The 9911-nt window shown below is 49.2% G+C and overlaps 1 non-coding gene and 1 pseudogene across 1 annotated transcript; both read left to right on the top strand.

Moving 5' to 3' along the window:
- The first annotated feature begins 6111 nt into the window (after positions 1-6111).
- LOC127584468 (uncharacterized) lies at positions 6112-6285 on the top strand (annotated as a pseudogene).
- A 2252-nt stretch (positions 6286-8537) lies between these two features.
- On the top strand, positions 8538-8609 carry trnaa-ugc (transfer RNA alanine (anticodon UGC)). The gene has a single exon. It is a non-coding gene; the product is annotated as a tRNA-Ala (tRNA).
- Positions 8610-9911: the final 1302 nt, after the last annotated feature.

A 9911-nucleotide genomic window follows, 5' to 3' on the forward strand; every position in this document is an offset into this window, starting at 1 on the left:
GAAAGAGAAGAGGTAAATGAGGTGTATAAGGAGAAGAGCAGAAATTAAAATAAAAGTAGTAAGGATAAAGTGGAGGTACCTACCGACGTGTCTGGCGTGCCCCTGTTGTTCCAAAGTAATGATACGGACGAAGAGGAGGAATATTGGATGGTCCGACCTACCGCCCTTACCTATCCCACGGTTTCATTGCCGCCCCCATATAATGCGGCTAGCCCGCCAGCCGTCCCTCCATTACCAACAGCGACTGCTAGCCAAGTCCCGCCCACAGGAGAGTCCATGGCCCTATTGCGTCCCGAATAGGATGCGGCTTAGTCAAAGGGAAAACCCACAGACAGGTGGCTCTTAGGCCACAGACAAACGATGAAGCTTTTTGGCAAGGGACGGTCCTTCAATTGATTCTCAGACGGACACCGACTCTGATTCTACCACTGATTATGGCGACGCTACAGATCCCTGCCAACGGGGTTAAGTAGCCAAGGTTAAGAAACAATTCCCCAACAGTAGTGTTCCCAGTCCTGATCCAGCCCAAGCTTACGCTATTCCTACAATCCAAATTTACACCACTTAGAAACCTCAGGAGATGTGCTTAATCATGAGTCAGGCGCCCAACCGTAAAACCAACCCGGAGGATTTCATAGATTACGTGATTGGAACAATTCAGATGTATCATGCCGCCCCCAAGACCTTTTCAGTCTTTGTTGCATGGCCCTTCCGACTAATGATGTGGCACAGTGGAAAGAACACCTGGGGAACTATGCTGACTTCACAGTAGTTCAGGCGGCCATCCGGCCTCAGGACCAGTTGGCCACTATTAAAACTGCCCTTCGTAAAACCCTCCAACAGCCGATTGACATAACTAAGGTTTTAGAATGCCGACCGAAAGAAGGTGAGGACGGCCCAGACTTTTGGGACAGTTTCTGTTCACTTTACGGTACCTATGCGGGGGACTATGCCTACAACAGAGGCAATGCCTCCCTCCAGTTTAACGCCCTCCTACTACAATGCATCCCTGTGGGCGTGTCCTCAGCTATCCGCACTAATGACATGAACTGGCCTGACCACACACGACAAGCCATGAGGAGGGCACTAGTTCACTTCTAGAGTAACGGGCGCGATACGAAAGCCACAAAGGCAAAACAGGAAATGGTGTGGAGCCCCCCACGGCCCCAACCTTCATACTCCGACAATAAGGGCTATCAAATGGAGCGGCAATTTTGCGTTCCAGAAGGGGTTGGCTGGTCCGATAAAGGATACCCACTGTACCCCAATGACTTAAGAACACCAGTGTACGGGCCCCCTTTTGGACCACCACCACCACCACCACCACCCTCTCGTAATTAACTAGGACCCATTGGGATAGGAAAAGACCGGTGGCATACTGCTCCAATCGGCTGGACCCAGTTGCAAGGGGACTTCCACAATGCTCAAAAATGCTTCCAGCCATTTATACCCTAGTAACAGCAGCCTCCAATATAACCCTGAAACAGGCAGTGATGGTTTATTCCACCCATACCGTAACGGCACTCTTAACTTCTCACCAGACGCACCACCTTACCCAGGCCCACTTAAACAGATATGAGGTAGCACTCCTTAATAACCCACTCATCATTTTTGCCTACTGTAGGACCATTATTCCTGCCACCTTCCTACAGGCCCCACCTGAGGATCTTGCGGATCCACCTCATGACTGTCTAACGCGTAACGACTTTTTAACTGCATCCCGTCTGGACCTTTCAGGAAAGGCCATCAAGTCAGCGGATTAAACCTGTACGTCGACAGTAGTTCCTACACTTCTGAACAGGGCACCCACCTTAGCGGATATGCCGTGATAAACGACTCCCAGATTGTGGAATCTGAATCTCTGCAGCCCCCAGTATCTGCCCAAAAAGGAGAACTCTTTGCCCTGACCAGAGCCTGCATTTTAGCCAAGGACAAAGTAGCTAACATCTTCACTGACTCCCGCTGTGCTTTTGGAGTTGCCCATGATTTTGGCAAAGTCTGGGCACACAGTGTATTTCTGACAATCCATCCTCCTCCCAAACAAATTGACCATCATTAAATGCTCCGCTCACCTTTCAGATGCCTTCCTAATAACCCAGGGCAATAACAGGGCAGATACAGAAGCAAAATTGGCAGCACGCCAGGGGTCTAAAATTATTTCCACTGACGTAAAATAAGCAGTTGTTTGCAAGCCAAAGATAGCAACGCATGGCACCCCAGACATGGTCACTGTGCAGCACTTACAGGGGGACGCCCCTGACTCAGAAAAAAACAAATGTGGAAGGCGCACTGGTGTACGCACTTTGCGCTACACGGCCTCTGGTTTACTCCAGTCGGTCAAGCATGTATACCTGATTCTTTGTTACCAATGCTTATTGACTGCCTACATTCTGACACCCACCTTGGCAAACAGGGAATGAGTAACATTTTACGACGTACCTTGTGGCACACCAGATTGGAGGAAGCAGCACAAGGCAAAATACGGTCGTGTTTGATATGCCAACAAACCGATTCTGGGAAAGGGGTGAAGTGCAACCCAGGCAAAACCCCCTTGCCAGGTGGTCCTTTTGAATGTATACAACTCGACTTTATTGAATTACCGCGTGTTAATTGTTACAAGTGCTGTCTCGTTATTGTTGATGTATCTAGAAGATGGATTGAATCTTTTCCAACCACTAACAATAAGGCCTCAACGGTGCTAAAGTTATTACTTACAGTCCGACGGATGAGTTCTGACAATGGCCCCAACTTCATAGGGAAATAAATAAGGAATTGTGCGAGGCACTGCATATCGAACAGCAGTTCTACTGCACCTACCACCCTCAAGCAGTGGGTGTAGTACAGAGGATTAACAGCACATTTATGAATAAACTAACCAAATTAGTGTCAGAGACAGGTCTAAGTTTGTTCAAGGTTCTTTTCTTAGCATTATACCATATGAGAATCACCCCAACCCCCCCCCCCCCGGCCACCGGGGTATCGGCTGCCGAAATCGTCTATGGGAGTCCGCGAAGAACCCCATGGGACACCGCCACCCAACCCACCACACAGGTTGACCTTAATATCATGGGGGATGAACTACAAAGGTATTTCAGACAACTTACGTCCTCTTGAAAGTTTCTTCATTCGCAGGTGGAGAGCGCCTTTACATCACCTGTAGGGCAGAACACGGAATTGCCTGACCTGGAAATCGGAGACTCGGTACTGATATGGGATTGGGAGCGCCCTAAACTGGGACCTCGGTGGAAAGGCCCCTTCCAGATACTACTACAAACACCACGGCCGTGACAGTAAAAGGCCAGGAAGGTTGGATTCATCTGAGCGACTGTAAACGATGGCCACTGGAGGAAAGCTAATACTTTTTAAATTCGGACTCCTCACCATTACTAGTACTCTTGTGTGGGTGTTAGAGGATAATTTGTTTTACAAAATACATATGCAGCTACATGGGAATCGCACCGTTTTTTACCCCTTGGCAGAGTCAGTGGAAGACCTTTTTTGTAGCCACTCAAGCTGGAGCCCCACTGTTCCCTTAAAGTATGAATTTTCAAAAACAAAGTGTGTTGGGCAGACGGGAACTTACAGGAGGGTACTACCGGGTAAGTGTTTGCAGGGAACAGTAACAGGACCTAATAGTACAGCCCACCAGCAGACCTTCTCCCACTGCTTCACCGGCACAGGGTGGGGTTGTGGGCTAGCGATTGTACAGCATACGATAGCACGTGACGCCACTACCTGTACCGAAAGGAATTACGGGTTTAAAGGGGGATGGTTTAGCTGTGAGTGCGCTGCCACTAGGTGTGCTACGTTACTTGCAGGAGAGCGATGGGTTTGTGGAGAAGGGAACGGGACACACGTGAGATTGTCTTATGTCTCTTTAGATTGGCTAACCAGGGAGAATTACCTGAGGGAACATGGGAGAAATGTTGCTGGGATCTCTTGGTATTCTCAAATGTCCAGTCCACAGCAATCGGGTAATGTAACCTGCTACCGGGCTAAGGAAGGGTATGTGTTCCTCTTGACTGGCACTTGCACCACACCCACCCATACTCTGACAGCTTGGTTTGCAATAGGAACGATCGGGCCGGTAACGGTCCCCTGCCCCCAGAAGGCTCATGTCCGACGAAGACTTGTGGTGCGGTCAGTTAGTGAGGAGTTCTGTTAGGATTGGAGGGATCCTATGTCATTGGGATTTCCTTAGCATTGTTAGATCATGGATTCCTGAGTACTCTCTCTCTGGGGGGTTCGGCAGGAACTATAGCCGCAAACAACCAGAACTACCTTATCTGTGGACTGGCTGCACTGGGAAACAGTACTATGGTGGGCCTGAAGGCTGTGAACCGGGAACTGGCAGAACTTTGACTTTATGCCCAGCAGACACAGTATGCTGTGGACGACCAGCTAGCTCAGCAAGGAGGAGTATGTGCTATAGTTGGGGACAAATGTATCACCGACGTGAGAGATGAGTCCTACAACATCTCCCATGCCATTCAGGACATTCAGACGCAAGTAGATAGCTTTATCCAGGGAATTACAGGAGGGGGATGATGGTTCGGGTGGCTGCGAGGAGGGTCATAGGCATCATACTTGCTTCATTGAGCTGTGGGAATAATAGTGATTATAATAGTATGTTGTGTGGTGCTGGCCTGTCTAAATACTTGTTGCAAGGTCCTTGTTAATGAGCTCTTGGCCCCGATCTCAGCGCCGCTCTAGTTTATCATGAAATGATAAAAAGGAGGGAATGAGGAAGTGAAGGGTTAAGAATTGCAACCATATCTATAACTGGCAAACAAGATATATATATATTTATATATTTATATTTCCTTAGCAAGGACTATCAAGCTGCTGACCCACTAGTTAGGTTGGAATGTTAAGTATGTTAACTGCCTTTGTTTCGGATAAGGAACCATTCCGATATGTCAGACGGTGGCGATACTGAGTGTAATTAACATCAAGGTTAAGACTTGGTCTGAACAATGAAGGGTGATACCTGCCTTTGAAAGCCTTGATTATAACTCAATTATACTAAGAGAACAGGTGTGATAGCTGTCTCGGGATCTCTATAGTTTGACCGAAACTCACGGCACTATCTGCATGGGATGTGCGTGACAATACCTGTATAAATGTCTGTCTGCCCTTTGTTCGTAGAGAACTCGGGAAGCGACTCTTAGTGAGTGCTGAAGGGAATTCTCCTTGCGCTGCACTGTTAATAAAGGTATTTGTTCGAATCGACCTTGTGGCACTGTGTTATTTACAGCGGACGTAAAGGGAAAATTGATTTCGGGATGACTGTGCGATGTTCTCTCAGGGGTGCTGTATTTCGCGCAGGGGTGGTCCTTAGCCCCGCTCCTCCACTTCGGTAATCACCCGGGCTGTCTTCCAGTTCATCTGGGTGTCCCAGATACAGCGTGTCCGACTGGTTAGGAAACAGAAGTCCCAGGAAATTGGGGGCAAAAATGTACCTAAAGATGCCCTCATCCGGATGACCGCCTTCTTGTGTGACTGCATAAGGCTGTGTGTGGAACCTAATTCCATGCGCACCAAGTGTCGCTTCGTACTGAGGTTCTACCTGACCCTGGGATAGCTCAGGACCCATTCCCGTACAACTTCCCAGTCAGTTGGATGTAGCCACACAAGCTGTCCTTTGTGCAAGAGTTCTTCCAAGAAAATTCCTCTGAGCAAGTCCATCAGGCAGTGGTCAGCACTGAAGGTCCTGCAGTCACTCGGGACAGGGACTAGATAAATACTGTCCAGTGGTTCCCTGTACAAACTGCACAAAGACATCTGGAAAAATGGTTCTTTGCCAGAAATAACCAACACGTCCCGAGACCTCACTTAGCTGGCAGTGAGAGTGGCCCTCCAAGTCAGGTGCGTCCTGTACAGAGAAAAGATCATCCCTAACGCACTATGCACTCGGGGCGGCTGCAGTGGGGAAGAGACGGTCACCCACCTCTTTGCAAACTGTTGGTTTGCTAATATTAAAATGTTGAATCACCTCAGGGGGCTACATGACTAGCAATGGTGTTATGGTTGTAAAAAAGTACGGTAACATTACTGAATGCATTGATCATTAATGCAAAAATAATAAAATAATTAACAAAACATGTGGAGAAGAAAAAATTGTGTCGTAAAAATTTCGGTGTCTGCAACCACGAGGACGTGTTGAGCCGAAATCTCCTGAGTGGAAAACGGTCTGTTCGTATTGTTTTTTTACAGAGACATTGAGGGCCGTTCCCTTCTCCGTTCACAGGGGGTGGCACAGGGAGAAAAGGCTGTCTGAGTGGTTGTCCTGCTGTCATTTAACAACAGATAAGATGCTGGTTGTTTATTTTTCCTATTGTCAGTTGCTGATACTTTGTGACATGGAAATGGATCTCTGTATTGATCAGGAGCGGTCCAATACAGCTTTCCAACTGCTCCATCCTGTTCCTTCCTGACAGGAAACACTGACATGTCGTCATTCCTGATCTGCTAGAATAGTTCATTGGCTCAGATCCGAACCTATGGGTCCAGAGTGTGTGAGGTGCTATGAGATCACCTCTCACTCACTGAACTCCAGAAAACGTCGGCCTACGCTGCTGAACCTCTCCTCATGGAACATACCTGGTAAACCATTGCTGCACTCCCTTGATCACAGTTGTGCCCTTCTTCAGGTAGGGGACGCACCTGTACACAGGAAGCCAGGAGTCATTGGATCACCCTTCCTCAAAGGACGGTGGACGCAGAGTCTGTCAATATTTTAAAGTTAAACGTGGAGAAATGGTTAATCAGCAAGGGGGGAATGGTCATCAGCGGAAGCGTGGATCCAATGAGATCAGCCGTGGTCTCAAGGAATGGAAGAGCTGATCGGAGAGGCCGAGTGGTCTGCTCCTGCTCCTGTTACGTATGTCCCAATAGGGTCCTGTGTAATTCCAGTGAGATGGGTTTGCTCCGAAACCAAAACTCTCCGCAATAAAGACCTACGTACCGTTTGCATTCCGTCTTGCTCACCGACCCTGCATGTTGATGGTCAGTGTTTTTTGTGCAAGGACACCTGGTTCCTCAGGACACCAACACCTTTCGATCGCGCACCATTAAATAAATTCCTGTTTCTGAAGCACCTCACAATGGTCCACATTTTTCCCATCCGCCGTACCGTCGCTCACTCCCTTCACCTGTCAATACCATCCTGAATCCTCTCCGCATCCTCTTCACAACCGGCACTGACACCCGGTTTTGTGTCATCAACAAACCTGGATATATTTTACGCGAAAGTCAAACAAACTGCAGATGCTGTAAATCTGAAGCAAGAACAGTAAATGCTAAAACCCTCAGCAGGCCGGGCAGCAACTGTGAAGAGAGAAACAGAGTTAACGTTTTAGGTCGAAGACGCTTCATCTGGAGACCTGAAGCGTTACCTCTGTTTCTCTCTCCACAGATGCTGCCCGACCCGCTGAGTGTTTCCATACTTTTCTGTTTCATATGGTCCTTGACTCCCTGATCCAAACCATTGATGCAGTTTGTGAAAAGCCGGGTCCCAGCACCGGTCCCTGGTCACAGCCTCCCAACCCGGAAACGGCTGATAGATTCCCTCTTCCATCAGGGTGTCTCTGTGGCGCAATCGGTCAACGCCTTCGGCTGTTAACTGAAAGGTTGGTCGTTCGAGCCCACTCAGGGACGGTGGCAATCCGACAGCTTTTGCTGTGCGTGTCATTGTCAGCTGGGTAACACTGCGCCAACCGGTGGCGGGCGCTCCCTGGGGGTCCGGGTCTTGCGCTTCCGTTTTACCCGAAAGTGCCTGAATTATCATCCTTGTAACTGATCGGTGTAATGTTCTGTTTTATTTGTTTTTTAGTCTTTCATCATTCAGTTTGAGTCTGAATAATTTCTGCCCACGGATGTTATCGAGGGGGAGGTGAAAACATGGAACACGGAAGTGAATTTGGATTATCAGCCATGAATTTAGTGAATGGGAGAACAGACAGGAGGGCCGAATGACCTGTACCATGGGCTATCATCTATGTTTGACTGGAAACGATTTATGCTGAGCGGGAGAAACACCGGAGGGAGCTTGCTTCTAAAACCACTGCAACCAACAATCTGCTGGAGGAACTCAGGGGGCCCAACAGCATCTGTGTGAGACAGGACCTGTCGACGTTTCGACATTCCGAGTCGAACCCCTGCATCAGGTCCCTACATTCGTCCTGATTCAGGCTTCGACCTGAAACATTGACAGGTCCTTTCCTTCCACAGATGCGACTCGCCCCTCTTGAGTTCCTCCAGCAGATCGGAGACACAGGAGACTGCAGATGCTTGAATCTGGAGCAACAGACAAAGCGCCGGAGGACCTCAGCGGGTCAGGCAGCTTCTGTGGAGGGAAATGGACTGGGGAAGTTTCGGGTCCTGATCCTTCATCTGGAATGATGGTGATCCATCATTCGGGACCTGATCCCTCCGTATATGATGCCTGATCCGCTGAGTCCCTCCAGCACTTTGCGTATTGCTCCAGATTCCAGCATCTACAGTCTGCTGCCTCTCAAAACCTGCTCCCTTGTATCGGGGATGTAGCTCAGTGGGAGAGCGCATGCTTTGCATGTATGAGGTCCCGGGTTCAATCCCCGGCATCTCCACGCTGGCGACAGTAAATTTTGAACAATGTACGGAAATAACTGAAGAAATGCGACGTTGCCCCGAGCCCCAGTGAGCTTGAAAAGTGACATCTGACAGGGATAAATCACTTCCAATATTTCGCTCATCAACTCCCAGACATCCCCCTCTTTGTTCTGTGTCATCCTTTTATTGATTCAGTTTCGGGATCTGAGACTTACTTGAAAGGAACGGAGTGAGGAAAAAAGTATCCCCGGCCATGACACACCTTCGCTTTTTGCCGGAGTGAAGCGCCGGGCTCGGACCGCGGGTCAAGGGTGGGGTTAACAACCTGCTGGCCTGTTGCAGAACCGTCCCATATGGGAGAGTCAGTAACTTACCGTTGCCTGCTCAGATCCAAAGCCTCTGCGGGGCAGAGCGCAGGCTGAGTCTGAGCGGACAAAATATTGTGCAGGTAAAATATCAGGAGACAGAGGAGGCGGAGGCGATAGAATTTAAGAGAGGGGCGGCAGCTTCAGTCCCGTTCTGAACGCTGAACGTCTCTGTTAACACAAAGGAGAGCCGCGCGATAAGATGCGGGCTGGTCAGTATAACAATGGGATGTTCCCGTTCATAGAGGGAGTGACGGAGCCCGGAATGGACAGGAGAGGTTGCGGGGCATCATCAGCAGGATGTTGTCTGAGGAGGACCGTTTCAGTTATGAGCAGAGACTGGACAGACTGGGGGTATTTTCCACGGAGCGAAGGACGGTGACCAGGACATTGAAGAGTTATCTCACAGCATCAGCGGCGGAGATAGTGGGAAACGGTTCCCCGTAGCTGACGTGTCTGTTACCGGCGAAAATCAGAGGAAGAACTTCCCCACGAAGAGGGTGGTTGGATCCTGGAATGCACCCCATGAGTGGGTGCCGGAGGCACGGACTGTCGCGGTGTTTGGCAAGGATCCAAACGATCCCTGGAGTCGCCAAGGCAGTGAAAGCAACAGACTAAGTGCTGTTTGGTGAGATTGGTAGAGATGGGTACTTAATGCTCAGCATGGACATGAAGGGCTGAAGGGCCTGTTTCTGTGCTGCATGACGTTGTGACTCTATATTAAATCTGTGCGTGGAGAAGTGCAGGTTAACGTTCCTCTGGGAAGGGAGGAGGAGTGAGGGGAGAGATACCACAAGGTGAACACAGACAGAGAGCCCGGGTGGACAGACTGACCTCACTCAGTGTGAATACGTCTTCTGGGCCATGTTAGCAAATGTGCGGTTTTACACTTTCGAAACAGAAATAAACGGGCAGATTATTATCTGGAAGGGGTGAAAATTCAAAGTACAGAAG

This window comes from Pristis pectinata, chromosome 29 (assembly GCF_009764475.1).
Source record: "Pristis pectinata isolate sPriPec2 chromosome 29, sPriPec2.1.pri, whole genome shotgun sequence".
Taxonomy (NCBI): domain Eukaryota; kingdom Metazoa; phylum Chordata; class Chondrichthyes; order Rhinopristiformes; family Pristidae; genus Pristis; species Pristis pectinata.